The 22630-nt window shown below is 39.8% G+C and overlaps 1 protein-coding gene across 1 annotated transcript in view; it reads right to left on the reverse strand.

The window, feature by feature from the left end:
* The window catches only part of CNTN1 (contactin 1), a 228760-nt gene that overhangs the window by 137259 nt on the left and 68871 nt on the right, over positions 1 to 22630 (reverse strand). The window contains exon 2 of the mRNA XM_064655893.1: positions 18131 to 18176. The gene's annotated coding sequence lies outside the window, so the exon portion shown is untranslated. The remainder of the gene's footprint in view (positions 1 to 18130; positions 18177 to 22630) is intronic.

Below are 22630 nucleotides of genomic sequence, written 5' to 3' on the forward strand. Positions count from 1 at the left end.
TACAGTAATGAAAAGTACCAGAGGACACAGGAGACTGGGAATTTAACAGGGGCTATCTAATAAAACCTGTGGAGTCAGGAGTAGAATCAGCACTGGCCCACAATTCCTACAGAGGAGTCATATGAAGCTGAATGAAATCAAGGCTGCTGGTTCAGTTATTTAAGTAAAAAATGTGATTTTGTTCCTCTATGGACCACTTTGCTTCCAATACTTACACATGTTTCCAAACAAAACATGTTTGTACTGCTTTGCTGTTTAAGTCAGTGTTGCAAGATATCAAAGACACTAATTATTTATATGAAAATGCTTTATTTAATCATTGTTCTGAAACAATCAAAGACCTCTGAGATCAAGTCCAACCCCTGATCCAACACTGCCGTGGTTACTAGACCATGGCACTAAGTGCCACATCCAGTCTCATCTTAAAAACCTCCAGGGACGGAGAATCCACCACCTCCCTGGGCAGCCTATTCCAATGCCTGATTACTCTCTCTCTAAAAAATTTCTTCCTAATATCCAACCTAAACTTCCCCTGGCACAGCTTAAGTGCCCTCTTGTCCTACTGCTGGTTGCCTGGGAGAAGAGACCAACCCCCACCTGGCTACAACCTCCTTTCAGGGAGTTGGAGAGAGTGATGAGGTCTCCCCTGAGCCTCCACTTCTCCAGGCTGAACAACCCCAGCTCCCTCAGCCTCTCCTCACAGGACTTGTGCTCCAGTCCCTTCCCCATCCTCGTTGTTCTTCTCTGGACCTGCTCCAGCACCTCAATATCCTTCCTGAACTGAGGGGCCCAGAACTGGACACAGTACTTCAGGTGTGGCCTCATCAGTGCTGAGTACAGGGGAAGAATCACTTCCCTGGTCCTGATCCAGGCCAGGATGCCATTGGCCTTCTTGGCCACCTGGGCACACTGCTGGCTCATGTTCAGTTTTCTGTCCATCCAAACTCCCAGGTCCCTTTCTGCCTGGCTGCTCTCCAGCCACTTTGTGCCCAGTCTGTAGCGCTGCATGGGGTTGTTGTGGCCAAAGTGCAGGACCCAGCACTTGGCCTTGTTGAACCTCATCCCATTGGAATCAATCCATCCCTCCAGCTTGTCCAGGTCCCTCTGCAGAGCCCTCCTGCCTTCCAGCAGATCAACACTCCTCCCCAGTTGGTGTCATCAGCAAATTTGCTAATGGTACACTCTATCCCCTCATCCAGATCATCAATAAAGATATCAAAAAGGACTGGGCCCAACACTGATCCCTGGGGGACACCACTAGTGACCGGCTGCCAACTGGATGCATCACCGTTCACCACCACTCTCTGGGCCCGGCCCTCCAGCCAGTTCCTAACCCAGCACAGAGTGCTCCTGTCCAAGCCGTGGCCTGCCAGCTTTTCCAGGAATATGCTGTGGGAGACAGTGTCAAAGGCTTTGCTGAAGTCCAGATAGACCACAGCCTTCCCCTTATCCACCAGGTGGGTCACCTGATCATAAAAGAAGATCAGGTTGGTCAGACTGTCCTTCCTAAACCCGTGCTGGCTGGGTCTGATCCCTTTTCCATCCTGTAGGTGCTGTGTGATTGCACTTAGGATGATCTGCTCCATAACTTTGCCAGGCACTGAGGTCAGGCTGACAGGCCTGTAGTTTCCCGGGTCCTCCTTGCAGCCCTTTTTGTGGATTGGCGTGACATTTGCCAACTTCCAATCATCTGGGACATCCCCAGTGAGCCAGGACTGTTGGTAGATGATGGAGAGCGGCTTGGCGAGCTCTTCCGCCAGCTCCCTCATCACCCTTGGGTGGATCCCATCTGGTCCCATCGACTTGTGAGGATTCAAGTGGCTCAGCAAGATTATACTGTAATCTATGATATAGCATGGGTTTAAAATATCATACTGTGTATTTACAGTTATATTACAAAATGAAATTGAAATAAAATAAAATAGTAACCTTTTTTGTTACAACAGACTGCAAAGTACTATATATATATTTCAGCCATATTTCAAGTGTAAAGCAGATTCCATATATACTGCGAAAAATGCCACTCTGTATGCTCATATATTCTATATGAAGTTTAAGACTTTATTCTTCTGTGGACATCCTCAATATGAGGCATCCAAACATCATTTGACTCTTAAGAACTAGTGACATACAGACCTGTACAGAACCACTTTCATGTTCTCCTAGACTTTTGCTCTCAAACAGCAACAAAGGCTGTATCCAAGATAACACACTAAACTCCCCTTCAAACAGTTTCCCACATTACAGAGTGATTTACTTCAAACTGCTGCTGCTTCAAAACTAGCATAAAGTGCAACAGGACCTGCAGCAGTATATACATCTAAAGACTGTTTATAACACTGATGGGAAAATTGTGTTCTTCAGGTCTTCTCTTCACCTGGTTTTCTGGTCACATCATTGTCCTCAGGCTGGCAGTCCAACCCCCCAAAACACTGAACCTTTGCATACATTTTGAGCTTAGGAAAGAATCTGTTTGATATGATTTTTTCCTATATCCTCATTAGTGCTGGTTTTGCACTCTACTGTGCATGCTTGCTCTATGATGTTCCTGACCTCTGGATTGATTGTTCTACCCATCATTAGTTAAGAACTCCTTTTTGCTTTATTTGTGTGAAGCTCAAGCCAATGAGTGTTTCTAGCTGACTGAAATGCCTTAAAGGACAAGCCGTTTGCCATCAAAACAAGAGACAAACTGCTGCACCCAAACATTTTTCTGGGTTGCTCTGAAAAGGGTTGGTTGGGTGGGGGCCACTGGGTGAGGGTAGGGGCACAGGCAGCCTGGGGCTACAGGCAGCCCCTTGTCCCTGAGGTGCAAGCCCATGGCCCCTGAACAAGCAGTATGGGGCTGGGCTGATGGCAACCAGGACATCCATGGATCGGGATCACTGGACAAAACCACTGCAACAGGGCAAATCTGAGGTCTTCCCAGAGCACAGAACGTGTCAGAAGGGTGAGACCGAAATTACAGACAGTGCCATCATGCCTGCTCTGCCCCTCCGTCTGCTGGAGCAGAGTACTCTGCTGAATGCACCCAGCCAACTCCAGAAACCTGGGGAACAGCGTGGTCCCGATTCAGCAAGATCCTGTGGTCACAGGAACCTGGTGCCCTGAAAAAATGTTTTAGATGCCAAACCACAAAGATACCAACTTACATTTTCTGCAGCAAATTAATACTCTTAACAAAGTACACAATGGTCAGGAGGGGTTTTCTCCTGCTCACTTTGTAATCTGCACATTTGGATTTTTATCTGTTTTCTACTCAGTATGTAGACTGTTCAGAGAGGGCATGTTGCACAGATACTTTTCACAGTGGACTGCTGTGCTTCCCATTGCACCAATGGAGGAAATGAGGGTGCCTTTTCCCACAACAATCCACTAGCATGCTAGAAGAAATAAGTGATTTGCTCACTTGGATTTTACTCCATTCCCTGCTAGCTGTACATGTCACACCACACTTCTGAATGAAGAAAATGTCAGTGTGATCCCTAATAAGTAGTATGGGACAGCATTGGCTGCATGAAAATCACAGGAGAACTGAGGCAGAGGGCAAGTATTTAATCTTCATCCTCATGTCAACATACTTGCCAGTCAGTACCACCCCGTGTTTTCAAATGCAGGTCAACCTAGATCAGTAGCTTGCCAGTAAAGCAGCAAAAGTGGCATAAAATAAACAGAAAGCTTTCTACTTCTGTGCCACCAACAGCCTGCATTGTCAGTGACAATCATCCTCTGCTATTCACCACCAGCACACAGTACTCTTTCCTCTGCCAGAACATGGCTTTTTACTTTGTCATCCCCATTTTTTCACAGTTCTCTGAATCAACAGATGCTCCATCGCACAACACACACCATTAGTCCTGTCTGACCAGAAATAAACATATAAATACAAATAGAAAACAGAAGTTCTTTTCATCTTAGGAACAATTGTGTTCCTCCAAATAAAAACTGAATCAGACATTCAGGTTCTCCTAGGAAGGATCTTCCCCTGTAAAAATATGTATTCTCAAATCCAAGAGTAATCATGTTTTTAATCTTCCACTTTCTCTTTTGAAACACACTCTGAGAAATTACTAACTGCAAATGTAGAGAAAATATAAACCAAGCAGTTCTAAATATACATCACAGATTGCAGGGGGAACAACCTGGCAATTAATGAAAGCAGAAAACTCTCAGTCATTAGTGAGAATTTAGTGAAAAATAAGTTAAATCTGTACATTTCACAATTTGGGGTAAAGAGAAGCCCTCTTTCCTTTAACTATTATTTTCTGACCTACACCAGTGCAATCTGTTTACATGACTTTTTAATTCCTCCTCCCCAAACTGTAATCCTGCATAAACTTTTTGGTGTTTTATGTGGTATTTTTTCAACAAAAGGCATATTTCACCAACACATACAGACCAGGTTATTTTCACTAAATGATGCCGAAATGTGAATGAACAGATCAATGTCTAAAACTTTCTCTGAACAGACAAAGGAATAGGTGGCAGCGCTTTGAGATAAACACAGCGTATGATACAAACTACAAAACACAAAGGGTTGTAACCACTACATAGGGCATGCAAGCTGTTTTGCTTGTTTTAAAAGAAACTAAAGCAATGCTACCTAACAAAATTCCCAAGTGTGAATTCTTTCTGTGAGGAAGTATGAGCTCAATATCAAGTCCCAACGTGAAATGCTGCTATGTAAGGGATATACCGCAGGAATATTATTTTTGAATGAGTAAACAATAAGTATGTAAATAACAAATAAAGGAAAGTTTTGAATGGGTGTGGTCTATTTCTGAAAGAATAATACTCTTCTGTCAAATGACTGTAATATTGCACAGTTTTCTTAATTTTGGCTGCAAAAAATCAAAAGGGAAAAAAAGTAAAGTTAATCTAGATGATGCCGTATCGCAAACATATCTTATGTATACAGATGTAAATGTTCACCAATGTTTTTAATACAAAAAAATTAAACTAAACATTTCACAGATTTTAAAAATAAAACAACACTAAGCAATTTCATGCAAAGTTAAGTATTTCTAGTCATTGGCCTGTTTTTTTTCCTGATGTAATTTGAAGACCAAACTTTTTTTTTCTATGGGATGGTTGAAAGACTGCAACGATCTCCTGCTGCTTGTAGAGACACTCACATACATGCGCTGAAGTGTGGACGGTCCTATGAAAAGCAGTTAAGGAAAATTTTCCAAAGTTCTTCTTTCAATTACTGAGGTCTGCAAAAACTAACAGCACCTCCTTCACAAATACAGGAAATGTTCCATAGGAGCTGAATCACCATATAAGACTAAACACTGTACCTTATGGGATGCAGTAGTTAAAAGATGGTTTAAAAAAAAAAAAAACAACAAAGAAACTCTGCAGTTACAGTACTGCTTTTTTATAGTTCTCCATCTAACTATTGAGGGGACTAATTGAAATCTAACCACTTGAGCCTTTGAGTTGATAGAAATTACCCATTATTTTTTATTTATTTTTCAGCTGAGGTATTAACAGGCAACAGAGACTATTTTTTTGAAAGAAAAATGCACAGCGAGTTTCAAAGGGAAGGAAGCTGCAGTGAACAGCAGCTATCCCACATGAAGATTTTAACTCTGGAAGAACATGAAAAGATACAATTCTTTTGTGTTAACTTAATTGTATGTTCAGTGGCTATAATTTTTAGAGTTTACAAAAAGTTATGGACTCGTTCTGTACAAAAAACGTTCACTTATAACAGCAGTAGAAGCTATGGGTACTGACAAACAACAAATTTGTGGCCAAATCCTGAAATACAATTGCAAATATACCATCTGGCACTCAAGATTTGACTAAATGTGACGGATACAGCCCACCTGTTCTGAGAAGTTCCACCCAATTTCTCCTAGACTTTACTAATTTCTTTCAAGCATGAGGGTGTTCTAAATGAAGACAACTGTAGGAATACAACTTTAAAAATAAATAACAGAATTAATCCATTAGAGAATTAAATATAAATGTATTTAGTGACCTCTAAAGAGGAAATTAAGTTAGTCTTGAACTAATGAGTGAAATTGGCCATATTCCACCTCTTCACCTTGTTTTCAATGTACTTTCTGCCAAAAAGTATGTAAAAGGTTTTTTTAACCCTAAAATAACCTGACAATGAAGAAGGACAGGAGTCTTCTAGACGATTCAATTATAATCTTACCAGAGTATTTCCAGACTACCGATATGTTATCGACTCTTAAAAAGCTAGTAATCTTTAACATTAGGAGCACTGAATTTGCTAGATGTCTCTTACCAGAATTTTTCTCTTATTTCCTAATATAAAACAAAATTGCTGCTGTGCTGCACAACAGGACTGTGAGGTTGTTCAAGTGTGGGACGTTTGTTTCTTAGCAATTAGCTATGTTTATCACAAAAACATATAAAGACATCTGCTATCTCTGTACAAACAAGCTGAGATATCAACGAATACCACTACTGCTGTAAAAGAAACAGCATGACTTTAACTGGGGCTACAAGCAGAAGGGACGCAAATACTTGTCTCTAACACCTAGCTAAGACTGTATAGAGGATGTGGATTTGCACCAGCAAGCAGTAAACAGTGTATTGTATCATTTGCAGTGACTATGCTGTTCTGACAAAAATCTGTGTAAGGGACATCCTGCATGAAGACACAGTCTGTCCAAAAAAAACCCCATGTAACTCTGCAGTGTCAGCGGTTTCACTGGCTCCTCTACCTCTACCTCTAGTTACTCAGCGATTATGCTTACAGTGAAAATAGTTGGTCAGCTGCCTGTAGTGTCCTGGCACATGGAATCTGGGACCTTCAGAGAGGGGGGAAAGAGCATGACTTCTCCACAGGCATTGATCCCCAAGCAGACCAAGCTCACAAGGCCTCCTAGGGCACCTCTGTCCCAGGATGCCACCCACTCAGAAGCTGCCTGGCAGTGTGGGGTTAGTTTCTGCGGTGGAGCACATAAATCTTGGACTGTGCAGCCCAAGGCAAGTAGAAAATCCCAGAGAGGATCAGGGACTTCCCCATGGTAAGGAATAAGCAGATCAGAAGCCACCATCAGCATCAGTAACCTTCATGGGTTACAAAACCGGGGCAACCGTAGGGAACTGCACACTTGTTTCACCAAACCAGAGGAAAAAGCCAGCTCTGCAAGGACACAGAGGGAGAGATGGGTATTCAAAGTCTTCTATTTCAATGTGTTTTGCCTACAGATTTTCTGTTTTAATGAGATACTCATTCCAGTTTATTAATTTGTGTTGTACTGAAACCTATCTTATAAATCTTATCTGGTGTTTTTGAGTAAGTCATCAGATAGGAAAAGACAAACCTATTACCTCTACCACGTCTCTCACCTCTGTTTTCCAAACAGATACAAGCTTGTCACATAAATGGATTGCAAAAAAGATCCTCTGACTTCTCAGTCCATCTTTTTGTTACCAAGGAACACTTCAAAATATAAGTATGCTTGATGCCTTGTTCAGTTTGATATATAGTCTCATCAAAGAAAAGAAGCATGAAACTGCTGTTAGAGGAAACCACTAAACAGTATCAAGTACTCTGAGGTATGGACTTGTCAGAAAGATGGCACAAAACAGGACTTTATTTGTCACGACAGGAAGACCTGAGAACAAAAGCATCAGAGACAAACTGGAGCAAATATGTGGCTTCTATGGCTCTCTCTGTTGTGCTACAAGGTGTTGGGAAAGTACCTACACTGTTCATTATAAAATAATACTTAAAAAACCTGTGTAGACATAGAGCAGTACAAACATTTGGAACATTGCTCTGTGGTAGCTTTTGGCCTTCAACCAAACCAGGTCACTTGTCTGGGTTTTCTTTTCAAGATTCAGACTCCTACCACTCTTAGGAAAAAAAAACCCAAACAAACAAAAACAACACACAGACAAAACAAACAAAGAAACAACTAAAATCTGGTTGCATCTCCAACTTTCATGGTTCTCTATTCATCACCCACTTCGGTCTTTCTGTGGTACCTCAACATATTTATTTCACATGTGACTGCAACCAGTCACATTCTCCATGCCCTTCCCAGCTCTCCTTTAGCCACAGCATGAAGCTTCTCTTCATTACCAGTCATCGCTGAACTGGGAGCATTGCTGGTACAAGAAGCCGAGGAGTAGGGCTTGTGATCACAGCTGTGGCACCCAAGGCAGGCACCCAAGTCTTGGACATTATCAGAATGTACTGCTAAGAGAAAGGGCTTCAGCTCCACATCACTCAACTGCATGAGGAAAGGAGATTATTTCTCCTGGGTGCTGACATCCAGAAATTTCACTGCAATTCTCCTAGGTTTATTAAAATAGAAGTTAAAAAAGACTACCAAGAAGCACTCCAGGCAAACAAAATGAGACCTTTCCTGAACTGTTTCAGCATTCGAAATTGCCACTGACAGCAATGGACACCCGCACTTCTTCCCAGAAAGTTAATCACAATGGAGAGGCAAGAATCAATGATGCTTAAGTCACCAGGAAAGATCGAGTGGGTTACTGCTACCATTTCTCTTCAATATTCACCTCGAGGAGCTGTATAAATGCTCACAGAAAAGTAGGAAAAGGTTATTAAAATGACCCAGCCTTGGTTTTGTCACTAAGTGAAGTAATTTTTATTCCCAAAGTCTCCTTTTCATTGACACAAAGACTTAAATCCTAGATCCAAGATCCATTGTAAGGTTCCTAACTTCTTAGTCTCTGCTGCTTTTCTTCCTAGATTTGAAAAGAAAGAATTTTACTTTTTAAAGAGGAATTATTAAAAATCAACTCAGACTGCTCATACTGTCCTCTTCAATAGGGGCAATTTTGAAGATTCATTATCTATTTCCATGTGATCAAAATAGTCCACCTCCAAATCACAAAGGATGTCTCTTTACCAGAAATAGTAAAAAAATATATTATCAGTAAGCAAGAAAGTAAATAAATTGGATTAAGATTGCTAAGGCACATTTATGAAATAGTGGAACCAAGACACCAATTCCTGTATGCAGTTAGATTCACAGAGGAATTTACACAGTAATACTATTAATTAATAATTATTGCTATAATTCCCTTATTATGATGATCAAGGAAGCTTTAATTTGAAAGAGGTAACAATCATCTGGGCCTCGATCCAGCAAAGCACTTTAAAATGTTAATTTCCATCATGAAAATAACCAACTGGATTTGAACAGGACTGACATACTTAGATTAAGATAATCCTGGCTTTGTTAAGCTTATAATGGGAAAATCAAGTAGAAGTATTATAAAAGTAATCCATGAAACCCTGATAGAACTCTGCCTCAATATCACACATTTATGCTACCATTATCATACATTCTCCAAGGAACTGCTTTCTTCTGGGAGACTACCAAGTAAAATGACAAACTTTTATAGGAACTAGTCTGGAAGGAAAAAATCCATTATAGACCAAAGGACTCTTAAAACAAACGTACAACAAAGAGCTGGATGATCACAAGATCCATATCTGGTACATAAGGTCAAGATTCAAGTGTCTGACCTGAACCCAAACCCTGAACCAGGTCTTCCACATCTGATTTTGAAATGTATTTTCTCCTTTACTCACATTCTCCAATATGTTTCTCCTTCAGAAACAAAGACTTGGGCTAGGTAATTGGGTGTTCAGTGGCAATTTGTAAAAGAAAAGGAAGATACGTAGGAACATATTTTATTAAATATCTTGGCGATAATTGCCTTTGGAGTGGGTAGGAGCTGACCACAGTAGTTATGGACAAACTGCCAAGCCTCTGCAATCCTTCTGGAGAATAGATTGAGACTAGCCCAGAGGAGAAGGACTGAGGAGTGTTTGTGGACAAACAGCTCAATATTGACTCGGCAATGTGCACCTGCAGCCCAAAAGGCCAACTGTGTCTTGGGCTGCATCAAAAGCGGTGTGACCAGGAGGTCAAGGGAGGTGATTCTGCCCCTCTACTCTGCTCTTGTGAGACCCCACATGGAGGGCTGCATTCAGCTCTGAGGCCCCCAACACAAGAAGGACATAGACTTGCTGGAGAGAGTCCAGAGGAGGGTCACCAAGATGATCATGGGGCTGGAGCACCTCCCCTGTGAAGACAGGATGAGAGAGTTGGGGCTGTTCAGCCTGGAGAAGAGAAGGCTCTGGGGAGACCTTGGAGCAACCTTTCAGTGCCTAAAGGTGCTTAAAAGAAGCAAGTGATAAGATATGGCTGATTCCACACCTCCAAGGCTCGGTAGTTGGAATATGAACTGACAGTGGTTGTTACCACAGCTACATCTGAACACAGTTCCAGGACTGGGCCTAAACCAGGCAAAGCAAGGAGTGGCAACGGTTTACAACTCAGCTGCAAGAGCTGTTCTGTTAGCTACTTAGCTGTGTGTCTTCACAGCTTCTACATATTTCTTATATTTTATCATGCATATAAACAAGCTTCAGTTTTACTCTCTATTGAAAGAAAAGGTCAAACAGGATTTGTGTCTCGTCCACACTACTGCTGTCTCTTCCATGCCTTCCCCAAGGGTGGACTGGTTTTGACCTGAATCTCAAGTCTCTGAAATCCTGCTCTTTAAGACCCTAGAGTTTCTTAAATATTTCCTTCCTAAAACTCACATAACTGCTTATTCCCTTCTTAGTTACACCTCTTAGTTACACCTAGTCCAGAGTTTGGTTAGAGCACTTTGAACAAATAACTCTCCTTGTCTGCATCAGGTGGTTTCAAGTCAGTCAGGGAAAGCCTCTGAAAAACCCTCTGACATCCTCCTGATTTTTGCACTCTCATGAGTAATTTCCAGGTTCCCCTTTCCAGCTCCTCTCTGAGAGGTGTCACTCAGAGTTGAGCAGTATTGCTGGCAGACAGCTGCTTGTTTTACCTGTAAAGACATCCACAGTCTGATTGCTTCTATCACAATTTCACAGATGCAGTTTGGCTATTACATGCAAATGTCTCTTATGAAATGACTATACAAAGATAAATTAAAGCCTCCTGTCAAAACAGAGCTTGTGATAAAGATGCTATTCACTAAACTGACACAGAATTCACACAGACATATTCCCAGCCTGCACAAACATCACTCACTTTGAGAAGTATGGTTTTCCGTTGTTCTACAAAACAAGGGTAAGAGAGATCAGAAATACACAGGTTGCAACCCACACCTTAAAGATGATCCTCAGACAATTTCTGTAAGAATTGGTTATCAGGAGGGAAGTAACTGACAGCAAGTTATTGTGGCTCAGGAATGTAGTATTTAACAACTCAGCTGAATTTCACTACAAAAACTGATAAAATGAATTTTGTTAATAGCCTAAGAGAGAGGGAGACTTCATTTTATAAACCACAGCCGAGTTTATAATAATATAACTGAAAGACAAATGAAGCTGAATCTCCTTAAACACCATAAAATGAAACACACCCTGTTGTTGTGGGTTTCTATTACTGTTTAATTTAGGTTTAAATTCTTTATTAACTCCAATGCATTTGTGTCTATAGAAGAATATTTTCATTTAGAAGAATATTTTCATCTTCAAGCTCTGCTGTGAAACAGAAGGAACATTTTCAAGATGTAATCAGGTCTGTGGCCATAAAGCAATATTGTGCTGGCATCTGCTGCCATTTTCTCTTTTCCCTGTGCAGACCTGGTAGAGAGAGGGTAGTTGGTGGATTTGTCATCCTCAGTGCTTCATGCCTGATTTCTTATGCAGGAAAATTACTCACTGCTTATAAGATTACTGCATTAGGTTTTTATTTTGCTAATTGGACTCTAATAATATTTTTATTTTCATCTGGTAGGAATCTGTAAGATCTGTATGGGGCAGAGGTGGTTAAAGACCCTTTACTTTCAGTCTTCTATGTCTTCTTTAGGCAAGCCTAAGTGAAGAGAATAACTGCTGGTGGAAGTTTAGTGCCCTAAAATCCTTAATGAGCACTGGATTTCAGTGGAAGCAACTCCTCCAGAAGGATTAAAACAGTGCAGAGAGAAAAAATGAGCTAAGAAAAATGGGGTAATATGGAAAGGCGGCGAATGAGACAAAAAATCTCCACAGAAAAATGGAGATAGGAAACACTTGGAGCATCTAGATCAGTTTGTATCCCACAGCAGTATACATATATCACTTTGCACAATTTCACACTTTGAATGTCTACTTTTGACAGAGCTCTAGAAACAAATTTAAGTTTCAAAATGAAATTATCTCTAGTTAAAAACAAGCAGGTCATCACTCCTCTTGCTTCTGCAGAGAAGACCACCTCTAACAACATTTACTGGCCAGGTAGATTTCCTTTGCCACTACTCAGATGAAAAATGTGTCCAGCTCTCCAAAAGTTCTCTGCAGTTATGGTCTCTGGCGACAGCAGACTCAAATCTATCAAGAACTTCAAACAATCCAGCTAACATCAGTCTCACCTACAGCTGTGGAAGCCACTTTTCTGATCCACCATCTATCCTACAGCTTATCTCTTGGCATAACAGACAGCCAACTTAGCTGCTGCCAAAACAGACTCACTGCTTTCCCATCAGCTCCCCACACACCTCCTCTCACCAGGAGAACAGCACAGAGTAGACAGCAGATGGCCTCTCTCCTGTTCACCCGTGACATGCACCTAGAAGCTGTAACACCATTATTCAAACTAATATTACATTTTTCTATGCTAATTCAGCAGTAGCACTGTGAGTCCTAATCTAGTCTAAAGAAGTAATAGCTGAAATATTAATTTTGTTTTGGCATTTGCAATGCTCTGCACTCAAAGGGAAATGCTAATAAGTTTTTGAGAAACTTTCAAAGGTTATAACAGTAGCCAAGATACACTCTGTATTAGTCAAATACTTTACAGGAGATTACTGAGACTCTCTGAAGCTTATCCTGTGAGATCAATCAAATATCCAAACCTACTGCATCCACTTGAGTAACTAAAATGGTTATCATCCAGAAGAGACCAATTCAGGTCAAATGTATCTTGCTCATGTATACGCATTACTATATGTGCATATAGACATGTAGATGTATGCAGATGACATTAAAAAGAGATAACAAACTGTTAGCAACACTGCTGTTTAAATTACCATGATGCAGGATTAGCAGAGGACATGTAACTCACCCATTTGTTATACCCAGTCTGCAAAATCAGGTATGCACTACTGAATCATTTATAATTCATATTTGGATCAGATTCTTATCCAGCTCTCAGTTATAAAGTAATATGTTTCCTCTATCCTTTTTCAATTTGACAATGGTATTATTTCAAAGAATAAGCATGAAATCTTATCTATAAAATGGAGAGCTGTATCACAAAAAACTCTCAAGCCAACTCAGTAAGGACCAGGAAACCAGCTGAATGTGCGCTTTTAGTGTGTAGTTTTAGCCATCCTTGAAGAGATAAGCAAGAGAATTATATACTAATACATAAATATTCTTAGAATATTGGTATAATTAGGACCAGTACACAATGTTAGTGAAGTCATTACTGGTATTCTGTATTTAGTCCTTGATCAACACCTCAAAAGACTGTTAAAGACTAAAGAAAAATTTCTGTATAGTCACAATTGTGAAATGTGCCCCAGGCAAGGCCTAAAGAGCTGCAGCCTCTCTGGTTTATTCAAAAGAAAGCTAAGATGAAGTAGCATACTCCACTCCAGCAGACAATAACAGATTTCATACTAACTACAATATTTTTAACACAGGGTGGGATTCTTACAGCCTATTGTTAAAAAAGAGTAATGTAAACATTAATCTCTGAACTCTTCATCTTTATAGTGAAGAAGCATTTTTAATAGTGCAAGTATCAACAGCTAGAACATCGTACTGAAATGCCTTTTAAAAAACCCTATGCACTTCAAATTAATGTCTGTATCAGGAAAAAGTTCTGTGGTCTGCAATTACCTAGTGATTGTTTCGGTGTCTTAAAATCTGTGAATAACAACTGTTTTGCATAATTCTTGGAAGCTCCAGTAAGCAATATTTTGCGGAGTTAGTCTCTTTTTAATGAAAAACACACACTGTTCTTGATGCAAAGTGAAAAGTCACATATTGAAGATGTCAAGAGTCCTTCAAGTTCATTTGGCACACTCTATTCTCATCCTCATGAGTGTCTTCTTGTTTACTTGTGAAAGCCAGCAACACATAAAAGTGCTTTAATATCTTGCCTTGATTCAAATAGCGTTCAACACACCCATAATGTAAGTGCCTGACACAGACCATTCCTTCCTCAAGAAAAGGAGGTGGTATCTGACCCCAACATCAGATTGACTAATGTTGGGGTCAGCAGTTGGCTAAACAAACATCTGGATAATCTTCCTCCCACTGGGCCTGCCTAGGGAGACTGGAATGTTGACACATGAACAAGGCAAACATTCTGAGCATCTGCAAGTATTCTGCTCCTAAATAAATTATGTTGTCTATGCAACAAGTACTACTTCTAAGCAACAAGCCAGTTTAATTTCCCTTTTCAAATGGAGGGCTTATGGGTTATTTTAGGAGCTCGTATACACAGCCTCTGTAACTTCGGTTACTGTGTTTCCTCCAAAGGCTACTCGTTTTTGTGACCGGTCTAGTAAATACTTCTCTGCACACCCTCCATTCGGAAATGTCTGTGCTTGATGTTCAGTATTTGCTGCTGACTTGATAATGATTCTACTCACTGCTTTGCAACAGCTCCATATGTGCTTCAATACTGCCCTAGCAAAGTCAAAGGGTTTTATCACCAGTGGGTGTAGCGCTTAGGAGGTGCCTCTCAGTAGCATGCCAGTTACATTTTAACTCCAAGTGGGGTCTAGCAGTACTGAGGTAAGTTAAAAAACTCCTGTGGTAACCACATTAAAGCATGTATGCAGCTGCAAACACAAACTTTTAAAAAGATTAATTGTTGAAGGCACACAGTACTACCTACTTCATGGGAAAATGTGTTGAAAAAAGAAATATAATTGAATCAAGCAATCTTAGTTGGATCTACCTCGTCTTTTCACAGTCCCTATATGTGACAAATACCCAAGGAAATTACAACCCTAAACAAAACTTTCTGAACAGAAAAATTGCAAGGTAAATTACCTGGGCTGTTACAATGTATCAGTGTATCAATCAATAACTCAATTTCTGCAGATTTTCATCAGTTTTAACAGATGCTACTGTGCACAGTGTTACTGTTGAAAAAAAACCCCTTTTTTTTTATTTTAAACACAAAAATCTCAAAAGCAAAATTAACTGCAGTGTTGGGAAAGCTGGTGCATATCCAAAAGAGCTCACGGGTGAAGATCTTTTATAAGAAGACAATGCTAAACATTTACATTTCTGCCAGTTACACTGGCTTCTCCATGATGAAGAGCAGACCACTCCCAACAATATGAGTATAAGAATGTGGAGCACCAGGAGCCAAGGCAGTTGAGTAATTCATCTCTTTTGAGAGCAATAAGACAAGATTGCACTCTCTGTACTGGTTGGCACAAACTCTTGAACAACAATCCACTATATGGAAAACAGACCGGCCTTTGTACTTTGGTTTTTTTGGGCTTTACCAAGAGCATCACTTTTAAAATACTTCAGTAATTCGAAAATAATGCCTCCAATATAAAAGGCAGCTGCTTAGTTATAGAAATTAATGTATCTGAATGTATCCTATGAAGGCCTTTCCATGAAAATGTTGATTGTAACTGTTTCTGCTCATTCGAACATACTGAAAATAAATTCTGCAAGATTGTTGAGAAGTATTTACTCTGTAGTAACAGTTATATCCAAACACAAATCTAATATTTCACGCTTTGAGACATTGCAATGCCTAATTTTAATACGAAGACACTGTATTGCTTCATAGAAATATAACTATGTATGGAAAGCATTAGCTTTGAATGCCTGGATATTTAATTAGCTCATAGCATACTTCAAAGAGCTCTGTTAGATGACTTGGTACAGCTTATGCAACAATTAACACAACAGCATTACTTCTGCTGAATGCACAAAGCATGATATACTTACCTCTCAATTTTCTCCTCAAATAGATGAGTCATCACGCTCGGTCTTATCACAGAATCATGTCTCTCACTCAGACTGTGGGAGAGGCACATGACATTTGTGCCACTTGCCTGCAGTGTCCTCAGTGCTGAGTCCTACCAGAAAGGGCTCCTCTGAGGCAGCTCAGCACGGTTCAGCATCTCTCCCAGTCCTGAACAAAACACGAATGACTGGCAACTCTACACAACACTGTCTAATCCCATGAGGTCAGAGAGTATGAATAGGGAGGCTTCAATGTTGCATTACAGATGCACTGCTCTACCCCCAGCCTCTCTGTCCACATGACAGCACTGTCTAAAGATGGTGATCAGAGCTATATGCTTAGCATGTGACCTGCTACCTCTCTGCATCCCAGGAGCTCAGGACAGAGCTGTGCAGGAGACACGTGGCCTTCTCCCAGTTGCTTCCTTCCCTGGGGAAAAGTACTGGATTACACTATATCTGACATGTGGCTTGCTGCAGCTGCACAGACTCACAGCACTACCTGATGGGTTCGCAGGCAGGTGCCCTCTCCCAGCAGGAGAATAAGCAATGCTATATGCCACTGCAGGAAAGTGCAGACTTCCGCACTTCCACCTCCCACACCTCCATAAGGACCTTTATCCTTCACTTTGCCTTTTTTTTTCAGACAAAGAATAAAAGTAATATTCATCTTAACTGATGACAGTAATAAATTAGAAACAGCAGGAGACTGTGGCCATTTTATATGAAGACAAAAAGCATCAGGTATATCCAGCTGCTCCTGCGATCACGAACTCATTCATACAGAACAATAAGCAGTTCTTTAATAAGAGAGCAACAGCATGTGTCAAGCAGTTATGGGCTTATTGGTATGAAAAGTATGATAATCTGTACTTGGAAAATTGACCATGAGGAACGGTGCAATGAAGGTGAATAAACTCTTTCTCAAACAGAAAAGGTGTGTGACGACGATTTGACGTATCTCAGGTACAGAACAGGTTTCAGGAATGAATGGTCTGCTCATAAACATTTCTTCCATGGAAAAAAAGATGCATTTATAAGCACAGAGGACAGAACTGCTAAGAAAGTCTGGTTGCAGCAGCATGCATTGCTGCAAGTTTGAGAAACACACTAGCCTCCCACGCATTGCCACACACAGAAAGTAAAAGACATGGAAGTTTAAACGTGCCAGTAGTAAATAACTTTAAGACAAGGAACCATGTGTTGTCATCAGAAGCTGTGACTTCCTCTGGTCCTTTTCTACAACAGAACAGTGAATTTCATTTCAGGCATTTAAAACTATACATTGTCTCTTGTTTATGTTCTTATTTAAATGACAGTCCCAGGAACATACATTAACTTAATGCAACCTTTAAGTGATCTTCAGGGCAAAAAGTCATGCCTGGACAGCCCTAATGAAAATCTAAGCATATTCCTATAGGCAATCAGATGGGTTATAAATCACTGAGCTGCCACTGTTATTTCAACTGTCCATCCCACCAGAGTAATTTCCTCAGACGTATGCAATGTTCTTATTGCAGTGTAACCTGACCTTATATAGTAGCCTGTATATTAACTTCCTATACTGAATACAGTCACCACTGAGCTATGGGCCTCCTATTGCCCAGCAGTATGTACACAGAGTCAAGGAAAGAAGGGCTTTAGCCATCACTAACCTGATCACTGGGTACCACCTTTCCTGTTTCAAACACACAGACACTGTAGAACCCAAAAGGTCTTTTCTCAAGAGCTAACAAAAATACAGATCAGGCCCTATGCTTTTGTAATATATATATATGAAAAGCTTGTTCACTGTGGCTTTCATGGCAGATACAGTCTCAGGAGTACAGACTACTCCAACCTTCAAATACGAACCGACGCATATGGATATACAGATCAAATATAAATTCAACCAGAGAAGCACTTGAATCAAAAGACCTTGCCAACAGACCTAATGCTAAAATGTTATATTTCTATATAGCTAAAATTTAAAAACATTGCTGAGGTCAAAGGCACAACACTGCTTCTGTGCATTAGTTCAACATCTATTTCTGAATTAACAATGTTTTAACCACTTTTTCAAATGCACTTGGACTAATTATTTGCTCCTAAGAAGCTCATATCTTTCAGGTTGTTACTTAAGCACGGTAATAAATTATTACTTTAAAACCATATGTAAGATCTGAAAAAAGAAAAGTCACAAACCTCTAATAACGCGGGCTCTGTTTCCACACAAATCCACAGGCAGTATCTAGAATGAAATAAAGACAGAGTTCAGTTGTTTGCTCAATGCTCAGTTTTGCAATTACCAATTCTGTTAGAATTTGTTATGCATATTTTCATAACATTCTCTCACAATCAGCTTTCCCCCAGTGTTTCCAGCAATTCACAACCATGTTGGTTTCCAGTTAGTCACTTTTTTGTCTGAAGATAAGACATACTCATAAAATTCTACCAATATTAAAACTTTAAAAACAGATTAGGCTTGTGTGGTTTATTTTTTCTGATTACTTGTTATACAAGCTATTAGAGACTACCTTTAAAATAAGATTGGGTGCACATTTAGTTATTTTTTTCAAGTTATTGATACCTTACCAGAAAAACTTGATCCTAGAGCTCTCTCCTGCAGTAAATTAGACAAATGCCTGCTCAGACATATGCTGGTACACCATCATCAAACTTTTACTTTCTTTAACTCATTTCATTCTTCCCTCTATAGTATCTCTTGTGATCCCTCCCTTTGATTTGTCTCCATTCATCACATTTTGGCATGCCCTTCCAGAATGATTCAAAAAAATTTATACAACTTTGGCTTTGATTTCTTCTGCCCCGACCTTCTCTAATTCACATCTGTGCATACTGCCAAACTACCTCCAAATCTCCACTGCCTCTCTTAGTAGTTCAGGAGTAGCATCCACCATACATCCTAGGTAGGAATTACACTACAGTGGCACTACTTGCAATTTTTCAAAAGCTTCCAAGATCTAGTGCAACCCAAAACATCGTATAATACAGAGTACTCATTTCAGAAGACAGATTTCCAGCTTACTCTGTGCCTGTATTTTCTTTTGTAATGTTAGTTCATCTGTATTATAAACAGAATTTTTAATTGTGGCAATAGCCAAATGGTTAATGATTTAAGTATGTGAATGTGAACTAAGGAATGTTTTTAGATATATAAAGTCCAACTGCTAATTCTACGGGTGACATAAAAACCCAAGCACTCAGGCCCCCAAGCTGTACTTCTTGGTAGGTAGCCTAGTCAAGGTGTGCTTGCTACTCTGTTTCTCTTGCACTCTGACTTACTGGGACGCAAAATCAGATCTGACTGTCGGTGACTGTCAGATGAACATTTACAAGGTTGGAAATGTAGTAATTTCTATAAGGCTTCGTTATGTTATGTAATCTTACTTGTCTCCTCTTGCTGCATGTTTGTGTAGAGACATAACTTTCTTGTGGCACCTTATCTCCTGAAGCTTAATGTCACAGTCTTCACTGTGCTGAGAGGAGATGATGATTGGACTTCCAGGCTCATCCCTTCTCCCTCTTTATAAGTAAGTTAGCATGCATGTTAAGACTCTCAGGCTTAATCCTTCTGCTGCTGTTGACCTGAATAGAATATCAAAACATTTCTCATCTATAAAAAACATTTTTATTTCTACTTCCTTGTAAACTACTCTTGAGACTCTGTGAACAAAAATAATTTTAATTTCTCTTACAGAGCCACAGCCACAAAAAGACTCACTTTGCCTAAGTTTTAGTCTCCATTCACTTACTTGCTGAATACATATTTGCATGATCAAAATTCTTAGTAACTCTGAAAACTGGTTTTAAAGAAACACATCTCAAGTAGGAAGCTGTTGGAGTAACAAGCTATTGAGAACATCATCAGTATAATGCAATACGTTCTGTCAGTCTTCCAGATCTAAATAGAAAGGTTTACCTCTTTGCTTCATAATTTATTGTCTGGGGTGCAAAATAAACTAAAACACAGAAAAAAACAACATCAAGGTTCTGAATGGTTTTCTGAAAAGGCAAGCATTTAAAGAACATCAATTTCTTATTAAAGTTCCCTTGGACAACTATGTATTTTTCTAGAGTAAAGACTTGAGAACTATTTCCTACCATATTCAGTAAAACTCCCTAACGCTACTTCATAACTTTATATATATTATTTTCTAACATTCATTTGTGTTACATCAAACTCTGCACTTGTTAACAGATTTACATTCATTTCTTTCAACTGAAGCTTATGGACTACTGTGCAATGTAGGAAGCAAAAAAAGGTTGGAGAAACCAACAGACATTAATGTAGTCCTCATGGCTCAGCACCTTCCTGCTTGCCATGGGCACAGCGGATGGAGGGAGACGCTCCAAGAATCACTCCTGGTGACTAAATAAGTCATCTCCCAGAGACCACTCTGGGAAGTGTCACAGTACACTGCTCTTTCATATTTAAGCAACAGCTTGGTACGTGAACTGAGCCACTGAGTCAGCTGGGAAAGCAGTTGTATTCATTTTATGAGGACAGACAATATTGCATCAGGTGTTATGAAAACATGATTTGATAATTTTAGCTCACAATATGATGAAGACAGGCAGAACATTTTTTTTTCAGTTTTATCCCACTTCTTCTATTCACAGTGGGCTGTAAAAGATAATGAAGTGATTTGCTTGAATCTCCATTCATGAAAATTTATAGAAAAAACACAGAATTTTAGATCATCTTTGCAGATCTAAATTCACTGCAGCTTCAATCACAGTGTGAGGCAAGAGAAAGAGTTGCAGTGGAGAAAGATTACTGCTGAACACAATAATGCCTAAGCCATTATAAGTAGCTCTTGAAAAAGCCACTTTCAGACTATGCTAATCAGAAGAACCCATCAGTTCAGCACCAGGCACTGGCTGTGCACAGCAATGTCAAAAAAGCATCATTATAAATTAACCACCACTCAGAGAAAAGCTTTTTTGTAGTATTTGTTATATATATTAATCCATTGTGCAGGATACTATAGGAGGAGTATGTCATGCAAAACATCACCCATGGAAAAGAAACACGTGCAGAATAAGTATCTTACTAAACTGAAAGACAATTACTTTGTTTATATCAGGAAGATACGTGTATATTTAGGATCTACTTAGGAATGGCTTCTGGATGGGAATACAGTATGCAGAGTACTGTGTAAATAAAAAAAAAAAGGCATTACTTTTTGTGCATGTTAAGGAGCTTAGATTTTCCAAGCTTCAAAGGTATACGAAGCTGTTACCTACCTAGAGATATTAAAGTTCATTTGGAAATCAATATGCTAGTTTGTCACACTAAATAAATAACCACAGTACCAACCATAAGACAAAGCACTTCTAAAGGCATAAATTGTGTTCAAAGTTAAGTATCTCTTTTCATGTTCTGACACATATGGCCTTTCCCACAGGTTTTTCATAAAAGAAACCTCTAAAAAAAACCCAAATGCTTGAAAAATGCAAAAAAGATTATGTAGCTTAGGTCTTTCTGGGGCTGTTATAGTAGTCACACTAGCCTTCCTTCAGATGAGATGTTAAACTAAGTAAGCTCAAAAGCTGAAGGCCTGGCTTAGATTCACTTAAAACCAGGTGTATTCACTGGAAGGTATGCACTGGTGTACACTATTTCAGTTAATCAGAAGTCCAATATTCAGAAAGCTCTTTCACTCCAAACTTCCCTCCCATTTCCAAGGATTTTGAAAAAAACCCAACTCTGATCTTTTTCATAAACCATTAACTGTAGGGTCATGGAAAAATGGCAAAACTATCCACAACCCTAGAAAAAACCCCAAAGTGTAGCACAACACTGGCACAGGAAAATACCAAAGGCATCAGCTAGAAAATACAAATCACAGCATAAAGGAGTGAGTTAGGTAAACCCAGTTTCAATAGTAGTAAACAGAAAAACAAGTATGATGTGTAACTGGGAATCAACTAAAGAAGTGCAAGTAAGGTAACTGTGCTAGAAAACTTGTAAAAATATCTCTAAACGGATTTATGAGGAGGCAGTAAGGGACTCCCACCATTAGCATGAAATTTGTCCTTGTACCAGTGTGCTAATGACTCGTCCTAACCTCACTCATCTGCCCCTCCAGTTCTTGGAGAAGTATCAACACCATCAGCCTGCAGACTCAAATGATGCTAAAAGGGTGAGTGTACAACAGAGAAGGGAATGGGTACTTGAAAGTCTGTGTCTAAACTGTATTATTAACTATAACAACAGAGCTGGATTAACATAACATCTGTATTTTAATGACAAAGTTAAGACTATAGTTAGGCTAAAGATAAACCCTTAGCTCCACATATGACTCACTACCTCCTCTGTCCCTGTAACAAGAGCACAGTCCCTGCAGCCCCAGGCTGAGCACCAGAGCCCTGCCTCGAGCAGAGCTCCTGCAACAAACAGAAAAAACTACACTTCCAGTTGCCACTGCTGAGTTAAGACGAGGTTAAGCAATTTTTATATCTCATCACCTTCCACAACCTGCAGACTTTCATTAGAAATTAAGGTCTGCAAACAGGGGCAACAAGATCCCTGAGCAGTGGATATCCCAGTTCTAGCCTTTCTTCAGGCGAATCCATTGCAAATCCAGGCTGTAAGCAAGACAACTTTCCAGTGCAAAAGAGAACAATGTCACTGTGCTAAGAGTCTCCGTAAAGCTTGCTCCCCATTTATTCTGAATT

Source organism: Pseudopipra pipra, chromosome 5 (genome assembly GCF_036250125.1).
Source record: "Pseudopipra pipra isolate bDixPip1 chromosome 5, bDixPip1.hap1, whole genome shotgun sequence".
Lineage (NCBI taxonomy): Eukaryota > Metazoa > Chordata > Aves > Passeriformes > Pipridae > Pseudopipra > Pseudopipra pipra.